The sequence below is a fragment of the Bubalus bubalis genome, chromosome 10 (genome assembly GCF_019923935.1).
Source record: "Bubalus bubalis isolate 160015118507 breed Murrah chromosome 10, NDDB_SH_1, whole genome shotgun sequence".
NCBI classification, from domain to species: Eukaryota; Metazoa; Chordata; class Mammalia; order Artiodactyla; family Bovidae; genus Bubalus; species Bubalus bubalis.
In genome coordinates, this window is record NC_059166.1 from 1,138,354 (window position 1) to 1,158,623 (window position 20,270).

The following is a 20,270-nucleotide window of genomic DNA, read 5'->3' on the forward strand; positions in this document are numbered from 1 at the left end:
TCACTCACCGAGGAAGGAATCATAGATGTTCAGATTCGCTGGTAGATACATGTGCTGCCGCTGCTGCCTCTGCTGGTGCTCAGTCGCTCAGTCGTGTCCGACACTGTGCGACCCCATAGACGGCAGCCCGCCAGGCTCCCCGGTCCCTGGGATTCTCCAGGCAAGAACACTGGAGTGGGTTGCCATTTCCTTCTCCAGTGCATGAAAGTGAAAAGTGAAAGTGAAGTCGCTCAGTCGTGTCCGACTCTTAGCGACCCCATGGACTGCAGCCCACCAGGCTTCTCCGTCCATGGGATTTTCCACGCAAGAGTACTGGAGTCGGGTGCCATTGCCTTCTCCGGTAGATACATTTAAAACTGTTTAAATAAACTAGGAAATCATATCTTTTGTTTATGCAAACACTGAATGTCTACCAAGCAGCATCTTTAAAAATTTGAAGCACTCTTCATTTTTACAGATTCCTTTGTAACATCTACTTTAATTCCTCTAACCTGCACACACCTCATGGCTGCTATGGGGACTGCATGATGCAGACACTGAGTTAACACTTCACTCCCACAGGAGCGAGGACATGAATGTCACTAAGGGGCCCAGAGCCCTGGATGGATGCAGCGCCACCAAGACCACTGAAGTGGAGACCATCGGATGGGCGAAGACAGAACCTCTGCTCGGGCAGCTCCTACTTCCCTTCTCCAGGCGGCACGCTGCCTTTTCCTCAAGGATCCTTAGACCTTGGCATCTGTGGCATTCCTGATGCGTTAGTAACACACTGGCCATTCCCACTGCTTTGCCCTGGCACCCAGGCCGAGCGGCCAGCACGTCCTGGTCACCAGGCAGTTGAGTTCCTTTCTGGAGGAGTGAGGGACAGCTCAGAGCTGACCAGGCATATACTCCTCTCCTGTGGGACGGTGTCCTGCAGTGACAGACGCTTTTATTCCTCCACCGTGTGGTCAAGATCACACACTCACCCAGTACTTACTGATGACCCCTTTATGCGAAAACACTCATTTTGAATCATACATTTCAGCCAAAACATGCGGATGGTGTGCTGTGCTCAGATGTTCCATCCCTTTGTAAGGCAACTCCACTGGAGTCGGCAAGCAAGAGCTTAGTGGTCAGAAGTCTGGTTTGGGACACTCTGCTGTTTCCGATCTTGGCAGTGTCCGCGAGCCATTTTCAAGAGCCCACAGTAAACAGCTAGGATCTTGGCCAACACAGAGAAGGAAAGAAACATAATTTAATGAAAGGATTCCAAGCAAGGTCGTCTTTGGTGGCTGGACGTTGGCAACGTCCACATGCAGGGACTTTTCCTCTCCTTAGAGTCTGCTGTTCACTCCCCATTTCTGCACAGAAGAAAGCTGCTCGCTCTGCAAGGATGGCCTTCCCAAAGTGTTAGCCTTCCGAGGACTTAGATGGGTTTTGGAGGAGATTAAGGGGGAGGGAGAATGGAGTGGAATGCCAGTAAGTCTCTGAAGTGAGAGTGTTGGCAAAGTGGGGGCAAGAAGGACCACTTGCGGGTGGCCTCCTGGCTCAGCGTGGTGAGCAGAGTCTGACCAACAGCCTGAAATCAGACAGGACTGGTCCTCTGCTTGCCGGGGTCAGTGCTGGGCAGGAAGCAGGCACATGAGGTGCATTCAGGGAAAGGGGGCGGGAGGTTCCTGCATGGCATGGGCCCCACCCGCTGGTCCCCAGAGTTGCCAGGCCAGGCCCGAGGGAGCTGGGCGTCTGGGGAGCGGCTGGCCGGGAGGACAGCGCCGGAGCCGTGCTGAGCTCCAATTCCGGCCCCCTGCCTAGGGCTGTGGTCCCGGCAGGTCACAGGCAGCCCTGCCCACTGAGACAGCTGCTCGGCGCTCCTCCAGGGAGCCGCGTTCTCCCCGAGTTTACCATGAGCCTCCGGGGAGCCGCGTGCTCCCCGAGTTCGCCGTGAGCCTCCGGGGAGCCGCGTGCTCCCCGAGTTCGCCGTGAGCCTCGGGGGAGCCGCGTGCTCCCCGAGTTCGCCGTGAGCCTCGGGGGAGCCGCGTGCTCCCCGAGTTCGCCGTGAGCCTTCGGGGAGCCGCGTGCTCCCCGAGTTCACCATGAGCCTCCGGGGAGCCGCGTGCTCCCCGAGTTCGCTGTGAGCCTCGGGCGGGTTCACAGCTAGAAACCCACTGTGTGTGCCGCAGTGCACGACACACAGCGAGGGCTGTGCAGACGCTTGTTAAACACTCTCCTGGCACCGTGCAAAACTCCTAACCCGAGGCCACAGCCGCCCCGGGGTGTGGACCCCAGGAATGACGGAAGGATTCCCGCAGCCCCCGTGGCACTGGAGCCCAGAGTCAGAGATGGAGCAAGTTTCAGAGGATGAGGGCAGCGGCATTTCCTGCTGCCCACTGCCTGACACGCCTGCGAGTTCGCTGGAGATATGATGGCTGCAGAGATGTTAGGTTATCTCCAGATTATGCCCCAGTGTTTTAACCGTGGTGTGTGTGTGTGTGTGTGTGTCATGTGTGTGTGTGGCATGTGTGTGGTGTGTACTTGCGTGTGGACATGCCCTTGTGAACCCATGTGTGTGTGCATAATGTGTCTATGTGTGTAAGAGAGACACTGTGTTCTGTCTCAGGTCTTGCTGCCGAGAGACAAGGGTACATATGCCCTCAGATAAACTGAAACTCCACTTAAACTAATTCGGTTAGAAATCAATGAACGTGTCATGATTTCTTCAACCAAAAAATGAAGATTTGCAATTTTTTCAGGCCAGCAGGCAATCAGCAGCGGGAACCTGGCTGAGTTAGCTGTGCTCTTGTGCTTTGGGCCACCTTTGAGGGTCAGGACCTAGCGTGTCTTGGGTTCTGCAGAGAAGACAGCTCAGCCGTGGGAAGCAGAAGAAGCAGAGACAGCAGGTGGCTGCAGCCATGCCGCCCAGTGCTCCCAGCCTGAGGGGCGCCTCCACTCTCCGTCTCCATGGAAACCACCCCATCACTCTCTACTGTACCCCGGGGTCTCCCGTCCAGCGAGGACATGGGCCTGAGCAGAAGGCAGGCCTGGGGCCCGGGCAGGTGGTTAGGGTGGTGATCAGAGAACCAGAAGCTAAAAAAATACCAGCTCCCGTGTCTTCAGAGCAGCTTCAGAGCGTGCTTCCAGGAGTCCAGGAGGCAGTCGTTTGGTTCTCAGCAAGAGTAGTTGTGTTATCCTCTCCCCTCCCCCCACCCTCGTGTGGATGTGCATGTGTCTGCTTACTGCATTTAAAATATCCTGAGTCTTTGCAAAAAGGGTGTGAAGTTTGATGGATTTGATCAATAACATTAACAGTGATCCTCCCATTTCAGTTACTGAATCAATTCAACCTTATCAGTTCTCGTGAACATTTTAACTTGCCTTGCTAACCATCTTTTTCCATCTTACAGTTTTGTCCAGATTGATCCTGAGCCACTTTCATAATCCATTTTAAATTAACCAAACGGGGTATAATCAAAGGTAACATGTGGAATACTGGAGGAATTTTTATCAAGAGTATGTTGTTTTGAATCTTTGCAGGAAGGCAAAGAACTGATTAGTATCATAGGAAGAAAGATGGTGATCAAGATGAAGAGAGGACCTGGGAAATGACCTGGGTGAATGAAGAAAACAAGTAAAGACTATGTTTCTGATTTGTGCCTTTTATGTGCATTTCCACAACATTAACAATGTTTTTAGAAAGAAAATGAGCTGTTATTGGAATGATAACTAATTCAAAACTAAGATTGGCATTCCCATGAACTTGAGATGGAGAGGAACCAAGGCTGGGAGTTGAAGCTGAATTTGCTGCCCTCCTGAGTGCTCAACCTGTGCTGGTGAGGAGATGGGCAGCACAGAAGCCCAGGTAGGAGACTGAGGCGTCATGGTCATGGCTCTGCAAGCCCGTCTGCCTTCTGTTCCTGGAGGTCGCTTCCTCTGCAGCTCTTCTCTGCTGCCAGAGATCAGGCCGAGGACCGGCTCCTGGGGTCTGCTGTGTCTGGGGCTGCTGGCGGGGCGTGGGAACCGTGGGGGCGTGGGCCACCGAAGGACCTGCATCATCAACCTTTGCTCTTCTTGAGTAAATAAAAAGTGGCTTTGGTTCTAAAAAAAGTCTCTAAAATTTTACTAATTTTTTTAATCTTTAAAAATTATTTTGAGAACCTTTTCTCACCTGTGAAAGCTGAACACAGACTGTATTTGTGTACCTTTTGTTTTAAAAAAGTCAGTGATCCAGAGGGTTAAAACTTTTTTACAGCCATGTTAAGTGTATTCAGCCCAGAACCTCAATGGCTCTGGTGAAAAAACAGCCACAACAGCACTCAAATTAAAGCTTAAAAAAGAACTGGAATTGACGTAATTCAAACTCAAGTGGAAAGAGATACAGTGAGAGTCAAGCTCGAGATGCGTGACGAGGGTGAGGTTTCAGCCCCAAGGCCAGGGCCCTGCCTTGTGGGGTCGCTAACATCTGTGACGTACGTTAACCTGTTCCTGTGGTTCCTTGCCCTCTGGTTTTTTTCTACAATCCTCTCTGGACGAAATGGATGAACTGATCTGAACTTGCTTTTTTTAAAAAAGATTTCAAGAGGAGAACTAAAATCTCCCAGCTAGATTTGTAAACGGGGGGGAAAAAAGTTATATAATTCCTTTTTTTAAACGTCAATATTTTGGAGTTCCACTTGTCTTGGTTTAAACTTGGGCCACAGAAAATAGGTGTTGACGTTGCACGTGGCCCCGCACTTTGGGGTTGTAGGAATGCAGGTGGTAGTTTGGCCCAGGCTGCCCTCCGGGTGCGGGTACAGAGACTGTCACAGGCGACCTGGCCTTTGCAGCATCCACGTGGGGCCCATCTGTGGGCTTGGATTCATCCACCTAAGCAGGTCTCTCAGTGAGCTCTGCTTCTGCTGCAGCAGCTCAGGGCAGAGAGGCGAATTGTCCTTCCTTCCCCGTCTCCACGGGACCCTCAGCATCATCAGAGTCACAAGGAACAGCGGGCTTGCCAAGCACCCGCCTCCGCTGCCTGAAGGAGCCTCCCGAGCTTAGTGGTTCCCAAGAGAAAGTGTGTAGCAACTAGACGAACAGACCAGCAAACAAAGCCGGCCAGGCCTGTCCCTCAACCGTAAGTCTGATGATTAAAGTGCCGTAGTCCCTGAGAGGAGAAAACCAATCTCACAGACCCACAGCACTGTGGTCTATGATTTTTTTTCACATAATGTCACGTAAGATATTCTAGTAGATAGATGTAAAATCCTTAGCCTTGCATTCTTATACAAATGGAAAAATGAATACAAATTGCAACCCCAGTACAAGTCAAACTGGCGATGTGATGAGGGACGAGACTGAGCCTTGATGTGGTCCTGGGCAACTGCAGGGCAGGCTGGACTCAGCCCACCCGCCCCGAGCAGCGCAGCCATGCCTCCCGGCTTAGACTGCTGGCCAGCCCTCCGCTACATTTGTGGATGTGCTTGAGAAACTTCAACTTTATCTAGGAATCAGATGATAGATGCTATGGTTCCACCTTCAGCCTTGAGAATGTGCTGAGCTCTGATCCATAAGCCAGCAGACCTCCCAGGGCCAGGGGGGATGCACAGAGGTTTGACAGATAAAGGGCAGGACACCCAGTTCAACTTGGGTGAAGGTCAGCAGTGAATTTATCATTATGTATAAGCCTGTCTCAACATTGGGCTTCCCAGGTGGCCCCAGTGGTAAAGAACTTTCCTACCGATGCAGGAAACGTAAGAGACTTGGGTTCGATCCCTGGGTCAAGAAGATTCCCTGGAGGAGGAAATGGCAACCCACCCCAGTGTTCTCGCCTGGAGAATCCCATGGACAGAGGAGCCTGGTGGGCTGCGGCCCACAGCGTCCCAGACTCAGACACTAAGCACAGCACAGCAGTCTCAGAGTCATTCATTGTTTTGGTAATAGTTAAGCTCAGGAGCCTTGGAGCCGGTGGAACACCAGCTGTGACTGACCCAACCTCAGGGTCTTTCCTGGCATCGCACAGCGCCTGCTGAAATGCAAGTTTTTAAACCCACTTTGCTGCATTTGTTTGTAGTAATCCATGCGATCTTCCCACGTCTTTATCACAAACATTTCTCAACACAGCGAGCGATAGAAGCTCCTGAGGTTAAATGGATTCCTCCGTCAGAACAGGCGCGGTTTGGAGTGACGCAGGATCCCATGGCTGCTCACGGGCAAGAGCTCCCGAGGCCGGGTGAGGTTCCCGACGAGGCACACACGGGTGTGCGACGAGAACACTGCGTAACTCTGTTTGGAACCAGCTCGCTTCACTTTTAAACAGTTTGAGAAGATGGCCCTGGCCCTGTAATAATCGAAAGCAAGGCCTGACCGTCAGTTGGCTGAGAGGGACAGAAGGGGAAAGAGATGAGGAAAATGCACGTGATGATGCAACGCGGTCTCAGCATCCACAGCACTAAAGCAGGGCCTGGCCGAGGGCCGCCTGGAGGGCATAAACCTCTGGGCTGGGAGAGATCGGCTCCGGGAATGGGTCTGCCTGTGATCTGATAAAGTCCAGACTACAGGATGGGAAGAGATCCCTCAATTTTGGGGGCGCGGGGTCGGGGGGGTGTGTGTTAAAGATGGTTTCTATGGTTACGATGAGAGCCTACCACACAGCACAGGGAACCCTGCTTGATGCTCCGTGGTGACCTATGGGAAGGAAATCTGAAAGAGAGGGGCTGCGTGTACATGGGTAACTGAGTCAGCTTGCTGTGCAGCGCAGGCTAACACAACGCTGCAAGGCAACGAGACTCCAGTATAAACACGCACTCAAGCAGTTACTTGGGAAACAACAGGCTTCTTGTTACACACACATAATCCAGTCTGTTTCACCAAGGCCCGTCGGACTTTTTTCTGGCCCTGGGGACACAGCTGATGTTCTCATGAGCATGATGCTTCTGCTTCGATGTTGGGGGCAGAGAAAGACAAACGAGTGACAATGAAATCCCTTATAACTGTCAGCTCCCCAGGAGGCTTAAGACTGGACAGTGAGACCGGAAGTGACCTGGTAGCTGCCTCCTCTGGGGAGATCAGAGAGGCCCTTCCTGGGGTGACATTTACCCTGACATCTACATGGCTGGAAGAGGTCGGTGCATTTCAGGTGATGGGAAGCAAAGACAGGCAGGGGGTGGGTTTGAGAAAAGGCGAGGCACCAGTGAGGACTGGAGGTGAGGGACGGACACAGAAGGCGGAGGGGACGCATCACAGACTCCAAAAGGTCACCTGAAGATCACCCGAAGCAGGCAGCCTGTGGCTGCTTATGCTGCAGAGAGGGGGCCCAGCGGAGGGAGGGGTTTCCCAAAGACGGCTCACCTGGAGCGGAAGCCAAAGGGATGAAAATCCCGGGTGTGCTGATCAGGGGAGGGTGGCCCTGGCCCTGGCCCCCCAGTGAATGTACTGGTGTCAGAATTCACAGAATCCCTTCTTAGGTTGACTGCAAACAGGCGTCGAGGTTGGTGCAGTTTTCCTTTTCAGGTTGGCTTGCTTCCACCACGTGTGCCTCCTGCCCTGACGGAGCCTGAGCAAGAGCTGCCTGAGGACTCTGGATCGTGACGGGGGGCCCGGCGCAGCTGGGGTTGGAGCTGCCGCAGGGGGCCCCGCAGCCCTGGCAGGGTGCTGCCGCCTGGCCCCTGAGACGGCCCGCTGGGGTTCTCGCCAGAGGCCGGCCTCCAGCAAAGGCGTGATTCCACTTTGCTAAACCTGAAAAGGCACACGCGTTCGTTTTTATAGATAATTTTGATACATTCCTACTAAACCAGATACCAAAAGGGGAAAAAGAATCTGCTTTTTCCCCCTCAAAATTGAAGCAAGCGAAATGAAATAATACGTGGGTGCCTTCTATAATGACTCAATCGCTCTGTTAAGTCTAAATACTGTACACACACAACATGCTGTGTAATATTGTGTGATGTGTGGATAAGACAGTGCTGACGTCCAGGGAGTGAGCATGGCAAGGCTGAGGTCACGGGCCAGGTCCAAAGCAGGTGCCCTGCCCCCGTGCCCGCGGCTCTGCTGCTGGGGTCCGAGGGGCTGCACCCAGCCATCGGCCTCGTGACCACCCTTCAAATCCTGATTTTGCCACAGTCAGCGGACAGACGTTTTGGAGTCTGTCTGTGATGGGCTCTCGGACCCCAGGTCCTACAAATTTTATCTTAATTGATGATCACTCTTGGGTAAAACTACCATGGTTCCCAGAGGGAGAGAGGGGAGGGATAAATTGGGAGACTGGATTGACACAGACGCAGTATGATATATGAAATGTGCTTAGTCGCTCAGTCCTGTCCGACTCTGTGATGCCATGGACTGCAGTCCGCCAGGCTCCTCTGTCCATGGGGATTCTCCAGGCAAGAACACTGGAGTGCGTTGCCATGCCCTCCTCACGATACATAAAATAAATAACTGATAAGGACCTGCTATGTAGCACAGGGAACTCTACTGGACACTTTGTAATGACCTACATGGGAGTAGAATCTAAAAAGATGGGATATATGCACACGTAGAACCGATTCATTTTGCTGTACGTCTGAGACTCACACAACTTTGTTAGTCAGCTACGCTCCAAGAAAAATTTTAAAAACACACACAGTTTGTTCACAAGCACTTTCTAATCTGAGGGAATGAATGTGGGACGGACAAGACACAAATGGGCTCTACGAGAACAACGGTCAGGGCCTCATGGGGAGAGTGATGAGCAATGACCCCTTCCCCACAGTGCGTGCACGCCCGCGCTGTGCTGTGTTCGCCTCTTGGTGACCCACGGCCTGTAGCCCACCAGGCTCCTCTGTCTGCGGATACAGTGATGGGAGCCGAAACACGGCCAGGACCGGGCGGAGGTGGCAGGGGCAATGGGGGCGGGTGGTCACAGAGCTCCTGGGGTCCCCAAGGCCTCTGGGCAGACATCTTGGCCCTGAAGCAGGCGAGTGGCCTCCTGTGATTTAAAAGCACCTGTTTCTCATCCTCTGGAGCTGGTGGCATCCCTGCTCTCGGCGGGCAGGCCGTGGCAGTGCTCAGCCAGGCAGCTCAGAGGCTGCCGCAGCTCCAGCTCACCTCTGCCGGCGCCCCATCCCTCTGGTCCCAAACAAGAGGCTACAGTCGCTCACTCACTGGGGTGTGGAGGTCTTGGAGGATTACATGCGAGGCTGCAAGGAAAGTGCGGATTTAGGCGGAGCCAAGCAGGACCGAAGAAGCAGGGTCTGTCCCGTCCAGCTGGGACAGACCCCCCTACTCCCAGATGCCCGTCCAGCACCGTCCACGTCACTGACGGCACGGGGAGGGGGAGGGGGTCTCAGCCAAGGACCACCTTCCCTCCCGCCCTGGGTGATGCTATCACAGGACCCGTGAGACCCACGCGCCAGCTCAGGCACGTAACCAGCTTCACTCTGGTGCAGGGAATCCAGTTTTCAAAAGTCACTCAATTTAGTAAGCTGTCCCAAAATGCAGGGACTGCAAAAACAAGGGATGCAGATCCCAGTCTCCTCCTGCTGGCACCCTCCTGTCTTGGAGTGTGGGGTTCTTTCCTCAAACCCTGAATTATAGAATCACAGTCTGCGGCACATACAATTCTTGCTGTCTGATATCAAGGCCATGCTAATGCTTTTTGGGTTTTAGAGAAACAGAATGCTTTTTCCTATGTGGGTAACCAGTTTGGTTTCATCCCCAAAATGACTTTTTAAGCTACTAGCCCTAACCTTAATCTCTAGTTCCAGGTTATAGACTTCAAATAAAATAGTCTGACTTTTCAGCAGCTTTGGGGCTGGTCTCACCCAGCTGTAAATTGGGAAGTGACAGTGGAGCCCCCGGCTGTGTGAGTGAGGCTTCACAGCTCGGAAGGCGAGGCAGGAGAGGCTGGACACTGACCTGCCCTGGAGCAGGCGTTGGATATCTCTGCAGCCACAGGACAGCTGCTCTGATCTCTGATGGGCGAGAAGGAGGCTGGACTTCTGGAGCTTCTAAGATGGGCTAGTCTCGAGGTCTGTCATTTGATTTCATCCTCATGAGCACTCCTGGAGGTAGGTGCAAGGATCTTCCACGTTTTTGAGCAAAAGACACTGAAGCTCAGAGAACTTGACTAAAATAGGTGATTCTGAATTGGCAGAAGATACTTTGCATTGCAAAGAACATTGCAAAGAAAGGCAATGCCAAAGAATGTTCAAACTACTGCACAATTGCACTCATCTCACACGCTAGTAAAGTAATGCTCAAAATTCTCCAAGCCAGCCTTCAACAGTACGTGAACCATGAACTTCCAGATGTTCAAGCTGGATTTAGAAAAGGCAGAGGAAGCAGAGATCAAATTGCTAACATCCGTTGAATCATAGAAAAAGCAAGAAAGTTCCAGAAAAACATCTATTTCTGCTTTATTAACTATGCCAAAGCCTTTAACTGTGTGGATCACAACAAACTGTAGAAAATTCTTAAAGAGATGGGAATACCAGACCACCTGACCTGCCTCCTGAGAAGTCTGTATGCTGGTCAAGAAGCAACAGTTAGAACCCGACATGGAACAACCGACTGGTTCCAAATTGGGAAAGGAGTATGTCAAGGCTGTATATTGCCACTGTGCTTATTTAACTTTTATGCAGAGTACATCATGAGAAATGCTGGGCTGAATGAAGCACAAGCTGGAATTAAGATTTCCAGGAGAAATATCAATAACCTCAGATATGCAGATGACACCACCCTTATGGCAGAAAGTGAAGAAGAACTAAAGAGCCTCTTGATCAAAGTAAAAGAGGAGAGTGAAAAAGTTGGCTTAAAGCTCAACATTCAGAAAACTAAGATCATGGCATCCGGTCCCATCACTTTATGGCAAATAGATGGGGAAACAGAGGAAACAGTGGCAGACTTTATTTTTTTGGGCTCCAAAATCACTGCAGATGGTGACTACAGCCATGAAATTAAAAGACGCTTGCTCCTTGGAAGAAAAGCTATGACCAACTTAGACAGCATATTAAAAAGCAGAGACATTACTTTGTCAATAAAGGTCCATCTAGTCAAGGCTATGGTTTTTCCCCTGGTCATGTATGGATGTGAGAGTTGGACTATAAAGACAGCTGAGCACTGAAGAATTGATGCTTTTGAACTGTGGTGCTGGAGAAGACTCTTGAGAGTCCCTTGCACTGCAAGGAGATCCAACCAGTCCATCCTAAAGGAAATCAGTCCTGAATATTCATTGGAAGGACTGATGCTGAAGCTGAAGCTCTAATACTTTGGCCACCTGATACAAAGAACTGACTCATTGCAAAACACCCTGATGCTGGGAAAGATTGAAGGTGGGAAGAGAAGGGGACGACAGAGGATAAGATGGTTGGATGGCATCACTGACACGATGGACATGAGTTTGAGCAAGCTCTGGGCATTGGTGATGGACAGGGAGGCCTGGCGTGCTGCAGTCCATGGGATCACAAAGAGTCAGACATGACTGAGCGAGTGAACTGAACTGACTTTTAGTGAGGATACTGTGAAAACATGTACTTTCTGAGATGTAAGAAAACTAGCCAAAAGGAAAGAAATGAGGCAGCACGAAGGAGAAAAAGGAAAGGGGAGGAAGAGGATGAGGAAGGGGGTGTGTGTGCACGTGTGCTGTGTGTGCACATGTGTGTGCATGCCGTGTGTGTGTGTGTGTCCATGATGCATGTGCATGTGCATATATCTGTGTGTGTGTCTGTGTGTGTGTGTATCTGTGTGTGTGTGTATCTGTGTGTGTGTGTGAAGGAGGGAGCTGGAGTGAGGGGCAGAGAAGCAATGTGGGGGAAGCACAGAGACCCCACCTCCTGCCCCTGGAGGATCACCCTGCCCTGTGACTCCTCAGGTGATCCCAACGGGGAAGGCATATAAATGCATTTTACAACAAAACAAAGTCTGATGGTCCTCCTTATTTATCTATAATGTGGGAGTTCAGATTCCACTTTCAGTGCAGGTTTAAGGAAAAACGGGGTTCAAAAAGATGCATGCACTCCACGTTTATAGCGTTACTATCCACAGTAGCCAAGATAATGGGAGAACCTAAATGTCTATCAGCAGATGAATACAGAAGATTTGCTGTGTGTCTATATATATAGATATATATATAATGGAATATTACTCAGTCATAAAAAAATGAAACAATACGACCATTTGTAGCAACATGAGTGGACATAGAGAAAATCATATTAAGTAAAGTAAGTCAGAAAAAGACAAATATCATATGATATCATTTACATATGAAATATAAAAAATAAAAGATACAACTGAACTTATTTATGAAACAGAAATGAACCCACAGATGTAGAAATCAAATTTATGGTTACCAAAGGGGAAAGGAGAGGAGAGAGAAATCAGGAGTTTGGAATTAAAATACATGCAATACTGTATATAAAATAGATAAAACATAAGGACCTAACTGGGTAGCACAGGGAACTCTACTCAGTATCTTGTAATAATGTATATGGAAAATATGATGAAAAACAATATATGCATATATGCATAATGCGCATGTGTGTAACTGAGAGACTGTGCCGCGCACCTGAAGCTTACGCATGCAAATCACTATGCGTGCCCAGGTGCTCGTTTGCGTCTGACTCCTGGCGACCTTACGGACCGTAGCCCCCCAGGCTCCTCTGTCCACAGGATTCTCCAGCAAGAATACTGGAGTGGGGATCTTCCCCATCCAGGGACTGGACCCGAGTCTCCTGCATTGCAGGCCACTGAGCCACCAGGGAAGCCTCCCAAATTAACTATACTTCCATTAAAAATAGTCTAAAAAATGATCTTCATGGAAAATGTGTGTTTATATTGTGACCCTAGTGTTGCCCATGATTTCTCCCAAGCTTGTATTTCTACTCACTTAGAACTCATGCAGTTTCACAGGCACACACTCTGGTTGAGGTCTTCTTTGTCAGTTACAGAAGGGATTATTTTCTTCGAAGCAGGAGTAGTTGCTGAGAAGCCGGTGTATCCGGCTGGCTCCTTGGTGATGGCTCTGGGTGTGTTTGTCTTATAATTTACTCCTCTCCTTTGCATGAATCCATATGCACTTTTCTTTAAGTCTTATTCACAGAAAGCCGTATTTATCTTACAGAGATTTGATGCACATCTGAACTCAGGGGTCAGTATCCAATGACAAACTCGAAGGATGCTAAGGTGGGAAGCTCCAATGCGAGGTCCTTTCTTCAACGCTCAGCACAGGCCCACGGGACTCACACGGTGGCCGTCTCCCCACTGGCGGGTCCAGGAGACGCCACAGAGCCCTGTGCGTACCCTTTCCTTCCTGGATGAATCAGAAACTAACTCCTGCGGAACCCTCGCATGACCCCGTATGTACCTTCAGAGGCTTTGCCAGACTCCTCTGCTCAGTGTTCTCTCTGTGCCGGCAACCACAGCGGAGACAGTGCCGCATCACTGAAACTTAAACGACGGCTGGCCCAGGAGTCACGGGGTCACTTCTAGCTGAGATCACTGTTAAAGCACACACGTCTTGCTTTTGTTGTTGACAAATTTCTCCCCCACCCCCAAAAGCAATTTCTGAGTTTATGGACGGATGGAAATGTTAATGTGCGGATTCCAGTACAGAGCATACGTCTCAGAAAGACCTTTTTCTCATTTTGTGCATAGGGCTCCTTATTACATTAGACTTACTTCTCCACGCCTCCCTCCTCAGGCTTACATAACCATTTCAGAGTCAAGTCCAAACTCCACACACGGTATCGGGTCTCCGCGTGACTCAGGCAGACCTCTGGTCCCCTGACTCAGTCCTGCGCCTCCTGCTTCCCGGCACTTTCCCACAGAAGGGCTGAGTCACTCCGTCTGCTCTTCACGAGGCGCTCAGCTTCATCTTGGAGACGCCAACCTTCTCACCACCTACGATTTATCACATCCCATTTCCTCCCACCATGCAGCATGGCCATTTACGAGCTGTACCATTTCACTAGAAATGCTTTTAAACATCTATGAGCACTTCAGTCTTTTTGCACAGCTGAGTTCCCAGAGCCAAGCAGATGACTCTTCACAGAGTTGGGATGAAGCTTTTATTTTTGAATGAATGAACTGACTGTCCTGACCACCTTCAAACATCAGAGGGGGAACTAGATGTTGGGGGTCCCAACCCCAAGGAACATGTAGATACCAAGAGAGAAAGAAAGAATTAAACTGCCAGAAACTAAGAACCCGAGGACTGTGCTAATAAGCTCCCAGCTCCAACCCACCTGCAAACTAACCCGAGATGCTGGACGCCTCCCCCACTAAGTCCTGAGACATGGTGGACAGAGGAACGAGGCAGAGCAGGTGTGAGAACCAGGAGAAACCTCGGGGGAGACAGCAGGGGCCGCTGCAGCAGGAGGGGTGCAGGGTCCACAGGCGGCATTGGTGTGAGCACATGGAGGTCTTCATTGTTCTCTTATTTCTGTACCAGATCTACAATATGAAGCAGAAAGTGCTTTTTCCAAAGAAAGCGTCAGGACCAATGAGAAAGCATGGATATTTATCAGATGGGGAAACTGGTCAGCTTATTAAGAAAAGGAGGTTAGAACCTACTTTGGGCTACATTTGGTGCCAGGATGGCACCTGGATGAAAGCTCTAAATGCAAGAGCTAAAAATTTTGAAGAAAACTTAAGAAGAAACATGAGAACATACTTGAGAATTGGGGGTGAAGGTTCTTCTTAAACCAGATCCCAAGAACAAAACAAGTGCTTAATTAATTGATACATCAAAACTGAGGATTTATTTTCAATAAAAGATGATATTAAGAAAAGTAATAAAGGTGACTGACCATCGGATGGTGTCCATGTGTAGAGTCGTCTCTTGTGTTGTTGGAAGAGGGTGTTTGCTATGACCGGTGTGTTCTCTTGGCAAAACTCTGTGACAGAGGATGAGATGGTTGGATAGCATCACCGACTGAATGGACATGAGTTTGAGCAAGCTTAAGAGACACTGGAAGACAGGGGAGCCTGGCATGCTGCAGTCCTTGAGGTCTCAAACAGTCACCATGACTTAGAGACCGAACGACAACAGTAACCATAAAGGCGACTCACGGGGAGAAGATTCTGCAAAAGCAGTGATGATGGGTCGGCTCGGTTCAGCTGCTCAGTCGCGTCCAAATCTTTGTGACCCCTTGGACTGCAGCACGCCAGGCTTCCCTGTCCATCAGCAACTTCTAGAGCTTGCTCAAACTCATGTCCATAAAATTGGTGATACCATCCAACCATCTCATCCTCTGTCATCCCCTTCTCCTCCTGCCTTCAACCTTTCCCAGCATCAGGGTCTTTTGCAATCAGTCAGTTCTTCACATCAGGTGGCCAAAATATCGCAGTTTCAGTCCTTCAGCATCAGTCCTTTCAATGAATATTCAGGACTGATTTCCTTTAGGATGGACTGGTTGGATCTCCTTGCAGTCCAAGGGACTCTCAAGAGTCTTCTCCAACACCACAGTTTAAAAGCATCAATTCTTCAGTGCTCAGCCTGCTTTACAGTCCAAATCTCACATCCATACATGACCAGGGGAAAAACCATAGCCTTGACCAGATGGACCTTTATTGACAAAGTAATGTCTCTGCTTTTTAATATGCTCTCTAGGTTGGTCATAACTTTCCTTCCAAGGAGTAAGCATCTTTTAATTTCATGGCTGTAGTCACCATCTGCAGTGATTTTGGAGCCCAAAAAAATAAAGTCTGCCACTGTTTCCTCTGTTTCCCCATCTATTTGCCATGAAGTGATGGGACCGGATGTTATGATTTTTGTTTTTTGAATGTTGAGCTTTAGGCCAACTTTTTCACTCTACTCTTTCACTTTGATCAAGAGGCTTTTTAGTTCTTCTTCACTTTCTGCCATAAGGGTGGTGTCATCTGCATATCTGAGGTTATTGATATTTCCCCCAACAATCTTGATTTCAGCTTGTGCTTCTTCCAGCCCAGCATTTCTCATGATGAACTCTGCATATAAGTTAAATAAGCAGGGTGACAATATACAGCCTTGATGTGCTCCGTTTGCTATTTGGAACCAGTCCATTGTTCCATGTCCGGTTCTAAATGTTGCTTCTTGAATAGCATACAGATTTCTCAGGAGGCAGGTAAGGTGGTCTGGTATTCCCATCTCTTTCAGAATTTTCCAGTTTGTGGAAAGGCTTTAGGGTAGTCAAAGAAGCAGAAGTAGATGTTTTTCTGGAACTCGCTTGCTTTTTCTATGATCCAACAGATGTTGGCAATTTGATCTCTGGCTCCTCTGCCTTTTCTAAATCCAGCTTGAACATTTGAAGTTCTCAGTTCACGTACTATTGAAACCTTTCTTGGAGAACTTTGAGCATTACTTTGCTAGCGTGTGAGATGAGTGCCATTGTGCAGTTGAACATTCTTTGGCATTGGATGAGGGTCCATCAGAACCAACAACTCCCTCTCCAAATCCAAGATTGAAAATTGGATTCAGATAGGTGATTCACAGAGACAGAACTCAAGTGTGTGACCAACAGGTGTGTGGAAAGTGCCACGTCACACTAGTAAATGAAGATCGAGAGTGCACTGTTTCTTCCCACCAGATGGCAGAAGTTAGAGCGATTGGGTCTTGCCACGTGTTGGTGCGTATGTGAAGAAATGAGGATTTCCCACAAGATGCTCCCAAACTGCTAAGGCCATCACAGGAAGCATTTCAACCGGAAGGACTTGGCTTGTGCAGCTCATGTGATCTGACGATCCCAATGTGATGGAATTCGTCACATCTCCTGGGCTCTCAAAAAATCCCAGGCAACTGCGACGTCATGAGGAACCACTGAAAGATGGTGGAATTCGAGTGTCGTGGAATAATCCAAAAGGTGTTCACTTAACACACGAGGTACACACTGTAAGGAAGTAGGTGGACACTGAACAACACTGATCTTTTAAGAAGTAACGCTGAAGCACCTAAAAGACACTATGATGTCTATAGAGGCACGCACACACAGAGAGTAACTGTGTTTAAGGAACAGTTATGTATCCAGGGACACTTTAAACACATTGCAGTTGAGTTTGAGGGAAGAGCAAGGAAAAGGGAGTGGAGGCCCGGATGTGAGATAAATGGAATTACCCCAACCTGGGGGCAGCCTTGCCCTGCGAACTCACGGCCTGTTGTCATGGGCTCTGACGAACGTGACCCTTTGCACTTGAGGTTCAAGGTTGTTTGCATGTGGTCAGAATAGACTTCAACAAATAATCACAGGAAACTGGAAAAGAGTGATCACCAGCTGCAAGAGCCAATCAGCTGCGGAAGTCCGTGTAGGAACAGAGGGTGAGGACTTTGAATATGGTGAGAATGTAGGAGTCCCACCGCCCTTGCTGGATTCTCTGCCTCCTACGTGAGGAAAGTTTGGCAGAAGGACACTGATACAGATGAGCAAAGACAAACAGAAATATGTAACCTGTGTGGACGATGTGTACAAATTAATCAAGGAGCATGCAGCCTGATCAGAGGTGCAAAGTGGCCCCAGACGCTAACAGCCACCGGACTCCCAGGCAGACGAGGAGGGAACACTGTCCTTGGGGCTGCTTCCCCTTTCCTTCCAAAGACAGAAGAAGACGAGAGCCCCGGGCACTCAGCGCTGCCTGCCTAGGGAGGGGTGGAGGCTTGCTTGGCGGGCTTCATTCATCTTTTTGGCCTTCAGATATTTGAAGGACATCTCACAGAAATTCGTAAGTAAGCAACTGCGATCATCTGCCTCGCTCTCTGAGATGCACGCGGCCCCTCCAGCCCCGCAGCCGCGGGCTCCCCTGTTCCCTGTCCTCTGCGAGCCCACCCCCACATCTACGTGTCCAGCCAGCCATCAGCGGACACCTGTGTGTCCACAGCTTGCCGACCATGAGGGGTGCTGCTGTGAGCGTGAGGGTGCAGACCGACCTGCGAGGCCCCGCTTTCAGGTCTTTGGCATCAGTACCCAGCAGTGGGGTTCCTAGAGTACGTGCGACTTCTATTTTTAGTTTTCCAGGAAGCTGCATGTTGTCTCCATCGTGCCTGCACCAGTGGACGCCCTGCTGAGGGACATAAGCCACACAAGGGCATGAGGAGTCACAGGAACAGAGAGCAGATGCGGATGCCAGGAGCTGGTGGGGAGGCAGAGAGAGGTGTCGCTATTCTGGGTACAAATCCTCTGTTTCATAGGATGAGTGAGTTCTGGAGATCTGTGAGAGCAGCAGTGCCCATGGCCAGTGACCCTCTGCTGTGTGTTTCAAATCAAGTGTTCTTACCACACGCACACACATACATGCACGCATACACACACACGTGCACACACACTCATCATGAAAGAACACAAGAAAGTTTGGAGGTGATGGATATGTTTAGTATCTTGGAAGTACTGAGGGTGTAGACAGATGTCTATGAGGAAATGTGTCTGGTACACACTGAAGCATTCAAAACGGATAACTCACAAGGAGCTACTGTAGAGCACAGGGAGCTCTGCTCAGTGTTATGTGGCAGCCTGGGTGGGAGGGGGCTTCTGGGGAGAATGGATACGTGTATGTGTATAGCTGAGTCCCTTCACTGTTCACCTAAATTACCACAACATTGTTAACCAACTGTCAGTCAGTCAGTTCAGTTGCTCAGTCGTGTCCGACTCTTTGCGACCCCGTGAATTGCAGCACACCAGGCCTCCCTGTCCATCACCAACTCCTGGAGTTCACTCAGACTCACGTCCATTGAGTCAGTGATGCCATCCAGCCATCTCATCCTCTCTTGTCCCCTTCTCCTCCTGCCCCCAATCCCTCCCAGCATCAGGATCTTTTCCAATGAGTCAGCTCTTTGCATCAGGGGGCCTAAGTATTGGAGTTTCAGCTTCAGCATCAGTCCTTCCAAAGAACACCCAGGGCTGATCTCCTTTAGAATGGACTGGTTGGATCTCCCCAGTGCAAAATAAAAAGTTTAAAGTCTGAAAATAAGATTGCAATTCTTGTATATCACTTATACCTCAATTGCAATAAAGATTTTAAAAAGATCTAGCTTTAGATACACGGTACAATTTCAATAAATATTGGTCCTCTCTTCTCTGGGCCATTCCCTAAGAAGCATCTTTACTAAAACTGTTGATTTTAAGATAGGAGGTTTTTTTTTCCCAGTGGAAACTGGAACATTCCATTTTTCCAAACCAATGATGTCACATTTCAGGAAGCAGTGAAAAGGCAAATTCAGGGGCAACCCAAAGTAGGTCAAGGGATAATTCTAGAACGGAACGCTATTGTTTCAGTGTGGTTGCTATAGATGCAGCCAGCTCCAGGAACCAGGAGCAGGAATGGCGTGTGGCTTTGAAACGGAGCAAGGCCCTAAGGCCCCTCCCCCATGCCCTCTGCCTGCCTTTTGTCTGCGGATAAACTTTAACTGAAGAATAAGTTCAGAGAACTGAGAAAATGCAGATCAAAGAAAAACAGTCCAACAGACTAAATAATAGTTTAGTCATTCAGTCAAGTCGAGGACCTTTAGTTCTTTCTCAAGGGCTGTAGATAAAATCCTGAGCCATATCCTGTGAGCTGTCTTATAGATACTGAATCCCCCACCAGATGGAGAGGTTAACCACACGATGACCAGACTATTGCCATGACATAAACTCCACAATTCTGAGAACTGGCCTCAAGGAAATGGAAACAGACAAAGCCTGGAGCTGAAGATTAACTGTATCTAAAACAACCAAGATGATGCTGGGTCAGACGACCCACTCCAAGATGATAGTCAGAGCTGACTGCGCGGCTTCTGCAGTAGCCCCTTCCCTCTGTCCATAAAAGCTCTTGTCCCTTGATTGTCAGTGATGGGGAGTCAGCCTTTGGACAGGAGTCCACCCTCCCACTCTTGGTTGCCAGCATCTGAAATAAAGAAAACTTTGCTTTCCACCACTTTCCACCTCTTTATTGGATCTGCATGGTGGGCAGGGCTGCAAACGGATCAGGAAGCACAATCTCGAGTTTCCCCTGAGGCCCCTGTGCCTCCCCGAGGTCTGAGCCTGCACTTTGCCTCCTCTGAACTCTATCCCTGATGGTCTTTGAGATGGGTGACAGGGGACCCTCCCAGGTCAGTGCTTCGTGAAACGCCACCCGCTAGCCGGGGCCCTGGCCGCTCCTGGCTTAAAATGAGGAGCTCTGGCTCTTGCTCCACACCCGGGGTTCCTTAACATTCTGTTGTGGGATGTTCCCTTCTAAATTCTCCCACCCTTTCGTGAATGGTTTCTTCTCATCCTTCACATATCAGCTATGCCTTCATGTCAGGTCGGGTGAGATGTTGCGAGAGGCTTGCTGGGTGAGGGGAGCAGAGGGGCGAGTCTTCAGACTGCGATGCAGGCTGGGCTGCCGTCGAGGGAGAA

The 20,270-nt window shown here is 49.6% G+C and overlaps 1 long non-coding RNA gene across 2 annotated transcripts; it reads right to left on the reverse strand.

Moving 5' to 3' along the window:
* Positions 1 to 3,018: 3,018 nt before the first annotated feature.
* LOC123464598 lies at positions 3,019 to 13,617 on the reverse strand. 2 transcript variants are annotated; one of them, XR_006639613.1, is made up of 4 exons: positions 9,847 to 10,220; positions 8,935 to 9,128; positions 7,303 to 7,689; positions 3,019 to 6,292 (listed from the first exon to the last, which is right to left on the reverse strand). It is a non-coding gene; the product is annotated as an uncharacterized LOC123464598 (long non-coding RNA). The 2 variants fall into 2 exon arrangements; XR_006639612.1 differs by lacking the exons at positions 8,935 to 9,128; positions 9,847 to 10,220 and adding an exon at positions 12,815 to 13,617 and having other exon boundaries at positions 3,020 to 6,292.
* Between the last annotated feature and the right edge of the window lie 6,653 nt (positions 13,618 to 20,270).